At 42.5% G+C, this 17,545-nt stretch overlaps 1 protein-coding gene and 1 long non-coding RNA gene across 3 annotated transcripts in view; both read left to right on the top strand.

Moving 5' to 3' along the window:
• Positions 1–17,545, top strand: part of SNTB1 (syntrophin beta 1) — a 237,994-nt gene that overhangs the window by 100,379 nt on the left and 120,070 nt on the right. The gene's annotated exons all lie outside the window — the stretch shown is intronic.
• LOC113600591 (uncharacterized) lies at positions 2–15,939 on the top strand. The gene is made up of 2 exons (XR_008292687.1): positions 2–11,370; positions 11,461–15,939. It is a non-coding gene; the product is annotated as an uncharacterized LOC113600591 (long non-coding RNA).

The raw sequence follows: 17,545 nt of genomic DNA on the forward strand, positions 1-17,545 counted from the left end.
GAGGGCCAGGGATCTCCTCTGACATTGCTAGGCCTGTGCCTGTGTTCTGAAAACACTCAAAGGTTTCCAAAGAATAGCCTGAAAGGGCCCCACAGAGATAATGTTGTGTGTTCAAGCCATCCCTCCCTCATTCCCTTCCTTTCTTTTACCTTCATGAGAAATCTGTGTACTGAGCTTTGGTTCTGGAAAGAGTTGAATTGGAGTCAAGATCCTAAGTGTCTTCTCTGGGCCTCCCATTGCTAGCTTATGTGACTTTGGGCAAGTTTCTTAAACCAGTAAATCTCAGTTTTGTCATCTGCAAAATGGGGATAATTGAAATAGATACCTCGCTGAGTTGGAAATCTACATGAAGTGCTTACGGCAGGAAAACCTTCCTGAATATAAGCTATAATAATATTTATTATTATTTAAAATTTTCTTTAAGTTTATTTATTTTTGAGAAAGAGGGAGCATGAGTGGGGAAGGGGCAGAGAGAGAGACACACACAGAATCTGAAGCAGGCTCCAGGGTCTGCGCTGTCAGCATAGAACCCAACACAGGGCTTGAACTCATGAACCGTGAGATCATGACCTGAGCCAAGGTCGAACATTTAACCAACTGATCCACCCAGGCGCCCCGATAATGGTATTCATTATAATGTTAGGTAGTAGCACGCACATCAGCCCCCTCTGGGCCTCAGTGTCCTCAACTGTGTACTTGGAAGGTTCAATGGGAGGATCCTCAATGCAATTTTCTGCTCTAAACTTCTCTTTATGCTTAAGAGACAAAAAGCGAGTGGCTTTGATCCAACCCTGGAGTGCTATTTCTCAAAGTCTGTACACGATTTCTCATGCCTCGGGATAGATGTATCACCCAATCCATGGAAATTATAAGGAGTCCAGCAAGACCAGCAAATATGTGGGTCCCTGTTCCCCCAGACATCTTACTTTAACTCATCTGAACAGAAAACATCTACCTGGGAGGAAAATAACAGACACGTAGAGGAGAGGGAGAGGAATGGAGCCAGTCAGCGGGGAGTCTTGGTGACCTTGGCAGACACATCCAAGTGCTAAAAATAGGGACAGCTCTAGTGGCCCTTGTTTGTAACATGTGTGGGACAGCTGCCGCCTACGTGAGTGGGATGTATTTGGCTAGGCTCTGAGTTGCTGATGGGGAAGAGCCAAAGGGAATAGGGATAGGGAGGAAGTTGCCTCCTCAGCTTCGAGCTCAAAGCGTTTTTCGTTCCCTTCCTAATAAGCTTACTCTAAAGAAGCTGCTAGCCTCTCTCACTCCAGCAGCTGGAGGATCCACCCTGCTCCCCCCACTCCTCCCATGCCGGTTCTGTCTGCCCAGGGATCAGAGCAGCGGTTGTAGGAGAGAGTGGGAAGTATCAGCCAAAGAGGAGTTGGAGCAGGCAGACTGGCAAGGAGGCAGAATTCTTCCATTCCTCCATGAGCCGCTCTAACCTGTTCTGTTTTGTCCCCTTCAATTTCTGCTGCTTTCCCTGGGCCTTCAGTTGATGCCCCGGTTACTCTGCGTTTGATCTTTCCTGGTCTCTTAGCTACCAAATCAGACGGACAAGTCCTTTCTGCCAGAGTCTGATGTCTAAGGTGTTAGATCCGGTGAATTCATAGTTTATGGAGTGCCTATCTTGTGCTGGGCATTACGCTAATTTACTTCAGACCAGAGACTGCAAAGTCGCAGCCTCTAGGCGTACCCAGACGACAGGTAGGATCCGTCTAGTGTGTTCAAGAAATCCGAACTACTTCCCACGTTGAATCATTGGGAAATTTCACATTGAAAAGCCAGATCTCTGCTTTTCTAGAAAAATGGATAGATCTGGGGAAATTAGTAGGCCCACGTTGCTGCAGGCAGGTTTCCAATCTGCAGGAGCCTGGGTGAGGCTTCTCTTTGTATAAGGGAATGAATTCCCCTCCGCACTCCTATTGCCACACACTTGGGGGATTCCATTAGTTATCTGCCTGGTACTTAAAACTGTAACCCTCCTTAGTCCTCTAAATAGCCCTCTGAGTTTCTCTCATTGTCCTCATTCTGTAGATGAAAACTGAGGCTCAGTTCTTATAGAAGTTCCAGGCATCGTATGGCTAATACACAGTTTTGCTGGGTTTTGAATGCAAGCCTACAGTGTGGGTGACAGTGTCAGATTGCCGTTACCAGAAAAATGCAGAGACTAGAAAATGTGGAATATCGTAGGAGAGATCCATGCCTGGGGAGAGAGCTTAAGTAGATGATTTCTAGGGTTCATTCCAGCTGTGGTCTATATACTGTAACTTCTCCTAAGGCACCAAATTCTATTGTAAAGAATATTTTGGGACACATCGGGCCTTAGTTCAAACACTGGAGACTTCATATGTCAAGCCAGAAGAGGGAATACATCTTTAAACTTTTATATCAGTGGTCTTCAGTCCACCATTGATGAGGTGGTGTGGGAGAGCCTATCCTGCTAGGGTATGAGAACCGCAGGGCAGGACTGAAAATGAGAATCCAGCTAAGCCAGAGGGTCCAGGAGGAGACTTCCGTCCAGATAGACCCAGAACTGCTAATAATGAGATTGACCTTTCACAATGTATATGTGTATCAAATCACCGTGCTATACACTTTAAATACCTTAAAATTTTGTCAGTTATACCTCAACAAAGCTGGGGGGAAAAGATTATGGTTTTAGGTGAATCTTGACCCTGGTCGAGGAAGAGAAGAAAAGAAAAAGGAAACAAATATTTAATGGAATTCTGGTTACATGCTGGGCAGAGTATAATGTACTAGTCAGAAATGTAGACTCAACTCCGTGCTGAACACAAGACACACCTAACACGAAGTGATTTTAAAAGGCAAAAAGCAAAGAGATGGGTAAAGCGTACAAGGCAAATATAAACTAACAGCAATGACAGCAAAAAGTACCACTTTTGATCTTGATATATGACAGGGTAAGATGCAGACTGAAAACACAGAACAGGACAAAGAACTGGTTGAGGCTGAAGACCAGGGTTCACAAGGAACATTCAACAGTTGTGGATGCACCCCAAATAACACAGCAGTGGCCTTTGTAGAAGATGCAAGAAGAAATCGAAATGTACTATTAGGTAATTCAACATGCCACTCTCGGTCCAAGATAGGGCAAGTAGACAAAAGATCAGTAAAGATCTAAAAGACCCAAACAACGTCATTAACAAGGGAGATCTGGATACATCACAAACTTTGTACACTGATAATAAAGAACACACTTCCCTTTTCTAAATGTAGAAAATCCCATTTTCTAAATGCAGATAGAACACTGACAAAATTAACTATAGATTAGCTCACAAAAAGTGCAATAAACTCCTTGAGGTAGGAATATTCTAAACGACATTCTCTGATCATAGTGGAGTAAAAGTGGAAAACAAATTGCAAAATCGAAGTGCAGAAAACCTTTCTTCTTGGATTTTTAAAAGCTGTGAAATAACTCCTGGGTGAAAGGGGAAATGGAAACTGAGATGGTAGCCTTTCTGAGAAAATGAAAATAATGCATCCGTTAAACATAAAAGAGAAAGGGAGAGTCTAGTTCAACGATGGAATGTGTGGATTTCAGCAAGTATCTCATTCAATCTAATAACAACTCTCAGTAGTGGGTCCTCTAATCTCTATTTCATAAACAGTGAAATGTAGTTCAGAAGTGAGAGTTGAAGCAAACCGTAGATCTGGGGTTCCAACACGAAGCCCAGCTTCTTAATCACGATAACCCATTGCCTGTGACTCCAGCACCTGGCAGAACAGCTCACTTGAACTGTAAGTGCAATGGCCAGGACTCAATGGGCTCCTGGATGCTGAGGCTTGAGAACTGATGACAAATGCCACAGCAGCTTGGGACTAATCCCCTTGGTTGGTGATGCACAGCTACTTATAGTTTGCATTAAAAACTCTAATGTTCAATTTCTCAAATAGAAAAAGCCGTAGAACAGCAGGCAGGATTGCTACTCTTTCTGTGGAAAAGGTCACCCAGCAGGCACTGAATCCACAAGAATATGTCACTGCTAGTGGTTGTCAATGATTACAACATTTTTTTAAAAATTTCACTTCATAAATAACTCGTTCATAAGCTCTTTGCTGCCCTTGTCCAGAGCTACATCCCCAGTCCTCCAGACTATTTGGACATATTCTCTACCGGGTGCTTTGTTTCCAGCTTGCTCCTTCGCTATCCTCCACCATCTACCCTACACCCAGCTAGCCAAGAGAATATGAAACACCCAAAATTTATCCATTTGCTCAAGATGGCTCCCTGTCACCTTCGCTGATACCAAAACTACTCAGTATTACATAAAAACCTTATGAGGTTCTGGATCTTCCCTAAGTGTCCAGCTCTTCCCATCTCATCCTTTATGCCCCAGCCACCCTTAAATAATTTACTTCCCTGACAACTTCCTAGTCACCTTCTAACACTCAGCACAGGTGAGACACTGGTCCCACTATACCCTGTGTGTAGATCTGTCCATGATGGCAGCTTTCATAATGACTTGAGATTTTTTTCTTTTGTGCTTACCCAGTTCATAAAGTTATTAAGACCCCTTGAGGTCTGGAACATCCCGTGTTGTCATTTTAATATCCCATCTTTCGAGAACATTGCTTGATACAAAGCAAGCATTAAAAAATATGTGCTATGTATGATAAATGGCATATTCATCTGTCCATTTTTGGTATTCTTTACCTTCTCAAACTTTAAAAAAAAAAAGCAAACATCTTCCACTAAATAGGCTTGGGAATAAGAGAACAAATAAAAACATGGTTCCATCTTGACAGGCACAGCAAACTTAAATAAACCATAACAACCCATTAACAAAGCCTGTTACTGGGTTGAAAGCAGATGGACCCTTATGGATGGTGTATGAAGCTTTTGTCATGACTATGTGCTCCAGTAATAGACTCCACTGTAGATATTCATGGTTAAATTATGAAGCAATGCATACAGCTTTTTGTAAAACAGTGTGCATTTCTATTTACAGTATACAAGTGAAAAATCCACAGAAGATGCCATTGTAATTTCAAATAGAAGTGCTCCACTCAGCACACAGTGATTCAGAGGGGTATGATCCAATAAGTCCTATAGTAGATGCAGATATATTCTCACAAAGTGCCCTCAGTGATGTTACCACAATCCAGCTCCCAAGTTGCAGCCACAGAGGATCAGAAACCTGATTAGTGGCATAGTGACACTGGATCCATCTCCAAGGAGTGGGCTAATATTAACCAAAACAAATGCAATTGTCAAGCAGAAGTAAACACTGAAGTAGGACAGTATGTATGTCCTCCCATCACATACAGGTGGTCTGTATTAGAAGACAAGTAGAGAAATAAACAGAATATCAGAACACCAAGTAACAAAAACAATATGGACTTTCAAGGCAGCCTAAGCAATGCATTCTATGTGAGGAATTCAGCTGTCGCCAAGGTTATCAATACAAGAGATGCTAGCAGACCTTAAGGTGTACATTTTAGACAAGGAAGCGGGAAGCCACCCCTTCCGGGATTAGGAGAGCTTTGCCAGAGTAGCCATTATGTTAGTTACTGCTTTACTGAGAGCCCCCATCTCCCTTGGGCTGTGCATAAATACTCGGGGCTCCCCTAAGTGGATGCCCCACTCCTCTTCTGTTCACCCAGTCTTATTCCTGATGGGGACCAGAGCAGTGGACTTTGTTTTTGCTTGTTAAATTAAATCAAATTCTAGTCCTGGCTGTCCAAAGTGGCTCCCATATCCCTTTGTTTTGAGTTTTAGGTGATCCCAAGTACTTTAGTTACACATTTGGAAACACAAGTTCTTTTGGTGACCACCAGACAAGAGTAACCATTTTACTAGTTGAGCCTGATTTCCTACTTTTTCCAGTGTTTGGGGGCACACGATAGCCCCCCTCACCCAAAGCTTATGTAGAGTTCTCAACCATACTCTTCAAACTTGGAATCCTATTGAAAAGGCTCCTCCATTAGGTCAACCAGAGTGAAGATTCATGAGGTTCTACTGCCCATCCTGTCTCTATAGTAAATCCTGGCTTGTGAAAAGAGCTTCTCCTAAGAGGCTCATGATATGTGTATTTTCTTGGTTCTGTTTTCTGCACTTTGGTTGGATACACGATGGTGGCCTCATAACAGAAAGTATTGCTAGCACACCACAATTGACAATGCATTTTGGAAACAAAGGGGAAAATGTGAAATAAAGTTACAGTGGCACTATAGTAAGTGGACACATTTTCAAATTAGGCCCAAAAAGGGCCCAAATTAACCACCTGCTAATATCAGTGAGTAAAACTCTGGAGTTGAGGTTAGAAAATGGGAGTTTGGATCTCAGTTCTGTCACTTAGGCCCTTTCATTTTAGATAAATTGCCTAATCTCTCTGATTCCGAGCTTCCTTGTCTATAAAATGTGCTTGCTGACACTGACCACGTATAACTGTTGTAAGGATTTGATACCCCTGTAAGCATCCCCTAATTCCTGGTAGCATAACTGTGCCATAAATGCAGCTTTCAACCAAAATATCCTCAGTCCTGGGCTCCAAGGGAGGGAGGAGTTTTCTTCCCAGCAGAAAGAAATTTCCAGGTCATCTCCTCAAACTGTTGGGGAGAGATTATTTGGTAAGACATTCTTTCACAGAGGTTTTTAGCCTTCTGGGACTTCTGGCTCTCTGTAGGAAACTCATTCCAGTTTCCCAAGTCATGGGCCCACAGAACCTTAACTATCATGTATATATCAAACTCCCAAGTTTTCAGCAACCCCCCCCCCCCCTGGCCACTACTGACCTACCTGCCACAACCCCAATACTCACCACTGTTGTTTTCAATGCCTTCCCATCCTTTTTTTTTTTTTTAATATGGGAGTTTCCTTTTCTTTTTTGCAAGCTCAGTAGTACATTAAAGCCCAAAAAGCAAGCTTTTCTTATTATATCTTATATAATATATCAAGGTGTTCATAGCAGAAGTGTTTCTGAATTTGTATAGACCACCGTGGATCTAGAAACCTCCTCACGTGGCTAAGTTAAACTTTTACCATCATGTATAAAACTAAAGTCAAACAAACAAATAAACCAACAAAAAAACATGAGTATTATCTTTTGGATGATCTACCAGTTTCATTTGAAAGTGTGGACTTCCCTCTACCACCAAGAGCACCATTTTGGTCATGTTTATTCATCTGTCTGTATCCATCTGTTACCTTTGTCTATATATCTGTCTGTCTATCTATTACCTCTATCTACTATAGCCTCTATCACATTATCTATCTATCCATCCATCCATCCATCCATCCATCCATCCATTCATCCATCTTTGCTTTTTACCTAGATAACCCCTACTGAAATATTGTTACTCTGGAAGGGTATGGATAAAAAGAGAGATGACCTTGGTGTTTTTCAACAGTGCTCACGTTCTGCTTTTGAGAAATACAGGAAGTGAAATAGATAGTAATGTTTCAACAGTTTGTTTAAAGGTGGTTGGGAAGGGAAAGTTCAGGGAGGTTGGACTGAATTAGTCAGAGATCTGAAATAGGAAATAAAGTCCTAAACAGTTATGTTATTTTTTTTTAATGTTTATTTATTTTTGAGACAGAGAGAGACAGAGCATGAATGGGGGAGGGGCAGAGAGAGAGGGAGACACAGAATCGGAAGCAGGCTCCAGGCTCTGAGCCATCAGCCCAGAGCCCGACACGGGGCTCGAATTCACGGACCGCGAGATCGTGACCTGAGCTGAAGTCGGCCGCTTAACCGACTGAGCCACCCAGGCGCCCCAAGTTATGTTATTTTTTAAGTGTACATAGTTAGGCAAAGCAAGAAGGCTTGCCTTTAGCATCCACAACAGACCTAAGAAAACAGGTAAGACACTCCTTTTTAAAAGTTATTTTAATGAAAGCTTAAATGTTATCAAAATAATAAAAGCAGATAGTTTTCAAAGATTTATTATTAAAAAGCAATGGGTGTTTATCATTCATTTTGAAGCCTATTTGTAAACCATGAGAGAGACTCATGTCTGAGATATGGGAAATTTTCTCACATTATGTATTTGGTATTGTCCTTCTCCATTTTCTTTGTTCTCTGTCTCTCTGGATCCCCTGTTGGAAAGATGACCTCATAGATTGGTTTTCTAAGTCTGTTTTTTTTTTTTCTCTATTACTTCAGTCACACTTCTTAAAGTTTATTTCTGTGACCCTTCTCATGAATATATTGTTTAAATTTTAGCTATTATATTTTAGCTCTTTATTCTCTGAATGTTCCTTTTTAGTGGAATTTTGTTCTTGTTTTATGGATGCTATATTTTGTCTTAATCCTTGGAGACTATTAATTAGGTTTGTTTACTTTTCTTTGTGCTCTTTGTTTTTTCTGTTATTTTTTTTTTTTTTCCGCTTGTTTGTTCGGATCTTCATCTAACTTGCTGGAGTTTTCCTCAGATGTTTGGTGATCCTTTGGTATCTGCTCATTTTTTACACTGAGAGACAAAGAAACCTATTGGAACCTTTGTGTGGGGAGGGGGTTTATCAGTTGGTGAGAATTCATGTACGGTTATTATTTGGTGAGTCAGCCTTGCTGAGAGATCCCTTCCAGTTCTGCAGATGTTGATGTTTGGAAGTTTCCTCTGGGTCCATTAAGGTACTTAGGACAATTTGCCGGTCCTTGGGTGTGGGTGGTGGTAGGAACACCCAGTTGTCAGCTTTCTGAGAGCCCCACTACTCAGCTTGCACACCTCACATAGGACCCTGTTTCCAGCCCTGCATCACCCCTGCCTCTGTCTCTGATGCTCCCAGCCCCTGCAGGGTATGCAGAGCCAAGGAGCGCACGCTTCTTTGGGTTCTCTCTGTAGCCCATCAGGTTGTAGCATTTTTGGCTCATTCTTTATGTGCAATCGATTACTGAGTTTCATTGCTGTCTGTCCTTCAGACACATATTGAGCTCTGGCCTCTCATTTTCTGGTGGGCTTATACATATTTTACTGTTTTTCCTTACTGGGATATTTTAAGGGAGAGGAGATGAACATGAATGGCCAAGCCACTGTTTTCCCCCCAAAAAACCTTGCATAATTTGCATCTTTGTATACAACAGAGTGCACAAAAGGTTCATTTTAATGAGCTTAAATAACATTTTCATAGCCTTGTTATTTTTAAGAAAATCTGTTTCCTCCATAGATAAACTTGAGTGTTCATCCTAATTATCATATATTTTTAATCTGTTGGAGATGAATTAGTAAGGTTTCCCTGGCAATGGTAAGCTAGTGAAAAAAAGGGAATTTAACTATTTTTGGATAGCCTTGAGGAAAGGAGTTGAGGAGAATGTTCACCAAGCATGGTTCCATGATTCATCAATACACAATAAGATGAGTTCATTTTAGTTCATTCCTGTACCTCTAAGCACCATTCCAGGAAAAATCTCAGTTTCCCCTCTTCAAAGAGCATTTCAAAAGGTTGAACTTGACCATCTGGGTGCTGAGAGACTTTTGCTAATGTTGACTCTCAATATTTAGGTCTTGATCCTTGGCTCTCAATACATTAATTGAACTCCATTTGGTTTGCAAAAAGCTGCCCCAGGATTTTCCAGCTGAGATAATGAGCCTCTGAAAATAACCCCGTGCTAGAATGCAGGCATCCTCTATTCAAGTGGGCATCACCTGCTGTGGGGATGGGAGAAGGGGGAGAGAGGAGGATTCACAGAGCAGCCCTGCCCTTCTTCCTCAGCACATGCATGGACTTTTACTTTCCTCAGTGGAGGATGGTTTCATGGCACGGAGAGCTGCAGATACATTTAGACAACACCTACTTGGACATCCAGGTCCCGTGTCTGTTGACAGGTACTTTCTTTGTTCCAAAACAAAACTAGAACAGGAATTTTCACGTTGGTGGTCCATTCGACCTGGTTGAGATGTCTTTCTTTTTCTTATATTTCAATGTTTTAGCAAATAGTTCTGACCATCCAGGGTTTTTGCTAGGTCCTGATCTGCAGCGGTTGCAGGGTTCTTGTCTTGACACAGCTTCTGGTCAGGTAGGGAATGTGTACAAGTAACTGGGCATTCCAAAACAGAACGCTAAAAGGTGATGCAGGTGAGGGGCACCTGGGTGGGTCAGTCGGTTGGGAGTCCGACTTCGGCTCAGGTCACGATCTCACCGCTCATGGGTTTGAACCCTGTGTTGGGCTCTGTGTCTCCCTCTCTGTCTGCTCCTGCCCTGCTCACACTCTGTCTGTCTCTCTCTCTCTCAAGGATAAATAAACATTAAAAAAAATTTTTTTTTAAAGATGATGCAGGTGGAAAGGATGCTCCAGTAGCTCCTTTGCAGGAATACTACCCAATCCAAAGTTCTGATTTTTGGAAGGGGGTGGATGGTGACAACGGGGAATGATTGTCAGAAGAAGTGATGTCTGTGCTGAGACGCGAATAATAAACTAGAAGTTAGCCAGGTCAAAGTTTGGGGAAGGGAGAGAAATCGGGTATTCTTGGCAAAAGAGACAGTATGAGTCTAGGCACCGAGGCAAGAAAAAACATAGTTCTGTTAAAGAATTGGAAGAAGTTCAGTCGCTTTGGAGTACTCTCTAAGAAGAATGTGTCAAGAGTCTACAGAGGTGGTCACATTCAGAGCTAAGCCCCTTTATGTTTGGGACTTTATTCTAGGCAGGGTCTATAGCAGGGGATTGACATCACAAAGACCCCTCTGGCTTCATAGTCAAGCATGGACTGGCTGGGGGAGCAGTCAGAGGGTTACTGCAGAAATTGAGGTGAGAAATCATCTTGGCCTCTGCTAGAGTAGGACAGAAGCCCTAAAGAGAAGTTGGATGAATTGGAGAGATGTAAGGGCCAGAATCTGCAGGAGTTCCTGAGAAAGTGGGCTTGAAGGCCTGAGCTAAAAGGAGTCCAGAACTAGTTTTGCTCTGTCATTCTTGGACATGGAGCCACCGTCAGTCATACATCTGGCCCCTATCGCTAGGTGGTTACACTGGCCCTCGGTGAATGGAACCGAGGAAAGTCATGCTTGGCTGAAGGGTGGGAGTAAGCAGAAGCATAGGACAGGTTTAGGCCTTTGACGATACGGGCTTGATTGACAGTCAGAGTGACTGTCTTTTGACAGTCTGATGTCCTTTACCTGGACTTGCAGGCATGGTGAGAAACCGCAGCACGTCTTGCATTTCTTTTGCATTTGCCCTAATTCTTGGAATAGCATGGAGAAATCGCTCACTGCATCCAGAATGGCAATTGCACAGATGCTGGTCGTGTCACTCTTGAAGCCTTAACTGAAGAATGTTGAATGAAGGAACCATTTACAGAAGAGCAGGCTGTGTTAGAAGAACCAGCAATGGATGGAGAAGCACCCAGGTCTTAGCAACTGGGAAGCTGCTTCCACCCCAGGGACCGAGGAGAAGAGAAAGTTTCTGTGAGCTGGTGAGGACGGGAGCCCTGGGAGACAGACTGAGGCCCAGGGAGGGTTGGGAATAGGTCAGCATCCCTAATCTTCCTCTGTCCCGCCCTAAGGTCTCCTGTTCTTGCTTCTGAGTGGTTGCTGACAACTGGAAGGCAGAGTCTAGGGAGGCTGAGTGATGTGCTTAGTACATCGAGTTTTACTCTTGGAGCACAGAGCAAGGCAGAGAAGGGCAGAGAATGAATCTGGAGAAAGCAGAGACAAAAAATAAAATCGCAAAAAGTGTACTTATGTTCTGTCTTTTCGAAAATAGGTCTGATGTATATACAAGTGACAACTATACGAAAAACATGGTTACCTCGAACACCTCGTTAGTGACTGAACCTATATTTATACGGCCCTGCTTAATAAAAGGTGCTGCAGGGGCACCTGGGTGGCTCAGTCGGTTAAGTGTCTGACTCTTGGTTTCGGTTCAGGTCACGATCTTGCAGTTCTGGGGTTCAAGCCCCGCGTCAGACTGTGCACTGACGGCCCAGAGCCTGCTTGGGATTCTCCTCTCTCTCTCTCTCCCTCTCTCTCTCTCTCTGCCCCTCCCCTGCTCTCTCTCTCTCAAAAATAAATAAATTTAAATAAATAAATAAATAAATAAATGGTGCCATGCCTCTTCTAGAATTTTGATCGAGATTTCTTTTAGCCTCGGTGATGCCCAGAGGAAAAGACCCTTTATTTGTCTCAAGCTGGAGGTGCAGAAGGGAAGTGCAGCAGGGAGTGGCCAGGGTGGCTGAGCTGAGAAACGGCTTTCACGATGGACTGTTGTCGTCTCCTCAGAGAGCAGGGGCCAGGGGGTGTGTCCTCTTCCAGTACAACAAAGCTGGGGAGTCAGATAGGAGTGCTGCCGTCACCCTGCCCCAACCTGATTCTAACAGTGACATAGCCAGAGACAGACGAAGATGGGAAGAGAGGAAGGGGTATGTTTGAGCTGTAACCATTCATCAGTGGAATCAAAACTGCAAAATCTTTTTAATGTTGTCTCATCTAAAATGCCAACTCACTTACCCTTAATAGACACACTTGCAGTTGTAACGTGGTGCTTTTTTTCCCTCTAGGAGAAAGCGCTCTCCTCCACCCCTGTTAGGAAACACACAGTAAAGGCCAAGTGCTGCAATTTGTTTTCGTTTCCTGTGCTATTAAATATTCAGGCAATCAGGAAATGTTTCCTCATGTTACCTGGAAACAAAACACTAGATCCAGAAGTTCCAATTCTTGGAGCTAGTTTCTCAAGCTCTCTGGCAATATTTTTTATTAGAGGTGTTAGGCAATCTTGAAAAGATGATTGATTTTCAGGCCAGTCCAATCTGGGTTTCATTATTAGCTTTTCTACTCATGATCTGGGTGACTTCAGTCAATTTACTTATCTTCATTGAATTTTTTAAATATATAAAATTAGGGTGATAGTATTTTTATGTATGCATATAGAATTTTAAGAATTAAATAAGTTGAGGGTGCCTGGGTGGCTCGGTTGGTGAAGCATCTGACTTCGGCTAAGGTCAGGTCATGATCTCACTGTTTGTGACTTCGAGCCCCGCATCGGGCTCTGTGCTGACACCTTGGATCCCGGAGCCTGCTTCAGATTCTGGGTCTCCCTGTCTCTCTGCTCCTCCCCTGCTCGTGCTCTGTCTCTCAAAAATAAAGAAACATTAAAAAAAAAATTTTTTTTAAAGAATTAAATAAGTTGATATGTGCCTAATGCCTTACACCTAAGTAGGCACTTAGCAAAGACAATCTCCTCCCATTTACCTCTTTTTTTCTGTTCTAGAAATATCTATCTCTCATAAGATCAGCAAAGGATTCTTTCAGTGGCATGACGATGCATTAAGAATTTTTTAATAGTTTTATTAAGTGCTGGGAAAGCCCTGGGTAAAATATTGAGTTGAGAAGGTGTAACACAGCTGTTTAACAGATGAAAATCACATTGTGACTTTTATATGTTTCTGTCTGATGCTGGAGCTACAGTAGCTGACAGTTTGAAGAACTGGGTCAACGTGCAAATAGTATCTTTAGATTAATTTCTCCAGGAAAGACGGAGAAGGGCTTGAATCACTAAGGGGGTGGAATCCTACCACAGCCACATACAGTTTTATAGAAATGTTCCAGTAAGTCTTGATGGCAGGATTCTCTAGCCTGCTGTCAGATATGTAGGCAAGGAGAGTGACAGATAAAACAGCATGCATGAGCCAGAGAAGGAATTTGAACCGACATATTTCTGCTGATGCCATAGTCATCCCAGGATCCTATTGACTTCAATTTGTATTAGGTTTCCAGGCTTCACAAATCCATTATCATCATGTTTGTGTACATGTTGTTCATGGGTGGCCCACGATATAGAATGTGTGTTGTAGTCAATTTTTTTTCTAGTTCTACAGATTTTTCTACTGTGTTCCTTCCATCTTTTCTTGGACAATCCTTCATAAAATGAGAAGTGTACCATTTGGAGGCAGATGCTTACAGCTTTTGGTGTCATGGAGGAGAGAAGAACTAACTAGTAATATCAGCATTGAGCTAAGCAAACTAACCAAACCTCTGTTACAAACTAGTGGTCAGAGCAGCTGAGAACTAATGAGATGTATTCTTGGAAGTCTGCGTGTTGGGGCTCCTGGGCGGCTCAGTCAGTTGAGGGTCCGACTTCAGCTCAGGTCATGATCTCTCAGTTTGTGAGTTTGAGCCCCGCATCAGGCTCTGTGCTGACACCTCAGAGCCTAGAGCCTGCCTCAGATTCTGTATCTCCCTCTCTCTATCCCTCCCCCACTCATGCTTGCTCTCTCTCTCTCTCTCAAAAATAAATAAACATTTAAAAAAATAAAAAAAGAAGTCTGTGTGTTGTAGTGGAAAGAAATTGTGGCTTTGAAAATAGACCTAGGTTTAAACCCCAGCTCTTTGTGATCTTGGGCACCTAAGTTTACCCCTCTAAGCCCCAGTTAATCCATCTGTAAATAATAAAATAATGAAAGCATCATGAGAGCCACCTTTCAGAATTTTTACACAAATTAAATGTCTCTCAAGATGACGTGTGTATACCTTCATGGATAAGGTTGGTTTTATCAGGGAATATATAAAGCCACTGAATGAAAAGGTATACCTTAGGAGAACATCAATTTTGCTCTGCATTTGGGGAGAATAGAATTTATTATAGAGTTTGTTCACATGAATTTTAAAGCTAAAACATGAAATTTAAAACAAATTTATGCTTGCAGTTATTTCAGCTCAAACTTAGATTCCCTAAAAGTACAAGTTGACTCATTTCAACAGTTAAGAGTTCTCAGAAAGTTGTTAGAGGAACTTATGCATATAGCGATATTTGGTAAATGTTATCAGTCAAGTCACAGTGAAAGAAACAGAAGTCAGTCTAGGTAACTTAAGCAGAAGGGTATTTAAGGAATTAGTTGTCTACCAAAAATGGGAAGACCTTTTTGATCGAGTCTCCATTAATGACCCTCGGGAGTCTTTAAAACTGATTTAATCAGGAAAAAGTAGAGAACCAGGAGGTTGCCATTGGAATTACCAAAATTGTGCAGGACCTGAGGGGTGATCCAGGAATGAGGGAACTGGCACCTTGCAACTGCCTCTTGACACCCAGGAGGCTGAGTAAATGGACACTGGCTGTCCCAGCCAGCTGCCATCGCTTCTTGCCTTTGACCCTGACAGCCTTGCTTACCAGCAGTGGCAGTCAAAACTGCCACCTTCCTAAGCAAGGGAAGACATCAAGTGTATGTCTGGCAGAACCTAGCATATTTCCAAAACCCTACCTGTAAGGGACTCTGGGAAGATGGAATTTTTTTTTTTTTTTTTTTTTTAGCATTCTATGTTGTAAAGAGGGTGCAGTGAGCTTGAGTTAGCCAACTCACAGTATCCATCACACAATGTTGGCTAGATGATAGGAGCTCAAGAAATGCTAATTCTCTTCCCTGTGCCTGTAAAGACTCAAAATAAGAGCTTACAGGAAACTCTGAGCCTTGATAAGGTTGGGGGAATTGTGATTAAACTAGTCCCTCCCCTACAGCATCAGTTTTGATGAGTTTTGGAAATAGGTTGTAGTGGCAGACAGTAGGCTCACCAAATAGTCCATTTGTCCCCCCCCCCCCCCCGAATCTCTAAGTCTTATAGTTGTGTTGGGCCTTGTGACTAATTCTGGCTAATGAAATATGAGAAGAGGTGATGTGTGTGCTTCTGAGCTGAGGCAGTGATTGGCAAGTGTGTTCTTGGAGGTGCACCTTTAAAATGGTGATGTTTCCTTAAGACTGGCTTCCTGAGTGACCTGGTGGAGCAGATCCCTACCCCACCCACCTCAGGCCCTTTGGAGAACATAACATGTTATTTTCACAAACTTTAGTTATGCTCAGTAACTGAGATTTCAGGATAATTTAACGGCACAGCATAAACCAATCTTATTGTGACCAATATGATCATCATGGAAATGTCCTAACAGTGCATTCAAGCTGAGTAATATTTCCTGGGAGATAACAGTCATTCTCAAAGAGCTAGGCACCTTGAGTAAATGCAGTTTTTTCCCTCTCTTTCCCAGTTTTTATAGATTTTTTTAAAAAATTTTAATGTTTATTTATTTTTGAGACAGAGAAAGACAGAGCATGAACAGGAGAGGGTCAGAGAGAGAGGGAGACATGGAATCCGAAGCAGGCTCCAGGCTCTGAGCTGTCAGCACAGAGCCTGATGTGGGGCTCAAACTTGTGAGCTGTGACATCATGACCTGAGCCGAAGTCAGACGCTTAACCAACTGAGCCACCCAGGCGCCCCCCACTTTATATAGTTTTTAATGTAGAGTCTAAAAGCAATCATATGGCTTCTTTTTTAGTTGGCATTATCCAAGTGAACGAGCATGACCTAAAGGTACCCGATAAAGGACCTTTTCACATTCAGAACATGTGAAAAGCATCCTTTGTTATTGTAGTTATAGGGTTGCTTTGGAAACTGTTTTAATATTTGTGATTAATGCTCTTTCCTGTGGGTCTAGAGGACACCTTTGTCCAAAAGGAAATCTCGCCTCCGTTTGCTTCGGCAAAAGCAGATATAACTACAGTGTAACCAGATTCTGCCCCAGCTAAAAGGCTAGAATTTGTGTGTTTGTTTGTGGCCTTTCTAAATTATAATTACTTACGTTTAAAGACCAGACCACCAATTTTTGGTAAATGAAGAACAAACATGTGAAAATACTTTACTCTTACATGTCCTCACCTATACTATTCTCTCATACTCTTATCTGTATTAGCTCCCACTGCAATAATTCTCAACCTTCTTTTTTAAAATCATGTCATCGCAGCATTGGAATAAAAGTAAAGTGATACAATGTACGTTCAAGTATTTCATAAGCTATGAAGCTAAAGAATGGAAGAGAAAAACATAGCTCACTAAAGAAGTCCACACCTCATCACCACTTCACTGGGGCCCAGAAGAAACCCAGACTCAGCTTGAGTCCCCCATGTGTCCCCCTTTGTAGCTCTTACCATGTGGTGTTTTTACGTTTATCTGTGTCTTTTTTTTTTTTTTTTTTTTTAATCTGTGTCTTTATCTGACTGACATCTGACTGTCTCACTAACTCCATGAGTGCAGTGGCCTGGTTTGCCTTAGTTTGTCATGTTATCTCCAGCGCCCAATCCCAGGTAGTGACTGGCTCAGGGCGGGCACTGAATAAATGTTCACTGGACAGAGGTGTGTGCAAATGAATGGACCGATGAGAGGATGAGGGAACACAAGGAAGACCCAGGAGATAGGGCAGAGCTCCTCAGCTTTTCCTCTCAGCATTCCTACAGCCTGCATGTTACCACTGACAGGGCCAAACAGATGTTTAGAATTTCTTCAGCTATGACCTTTATGGTACCTTGGAAGTTCCCCAAGATACTCCTGGTCCCCAGATGGAAAATTCTTCTTTATAGTGATTGCCTCAGTCAGTATATTAGGTTGCGAAACCGTGAGGCACCATTTCGGAGAGAAAAACTACCCTACACGGTATAGCATTCGTGTTTCTCAAGGAACCAGAACTGTGACCTCTGAACTTATTTGTAAGAGTTGGATGGCTTTAATATTTTGATGAGCTCCAAGGAGCTTCCCTGCTTCTATGTGCCCAGTGTTCTGATGGCACTCGCAGCCCTTCAGCTTAGAATTGCTTATGAACTCAAGCCCAGAGGG

This window comes from Acinonyx jubatus, chromosome F2, assembly GCF_027475565.1.
Source record: "Acinonyx jubatus isolate Ajub_Pintada_27869175 chromosome F2, VMU_Ajub_asm_v1.0, whole genome shotgun sequence".
NCBI lineage: Eukaryota > Metazoa > Chordata > Mammalia > Carnivora > Felidae > Acinonyx > Acinonyx jubatus.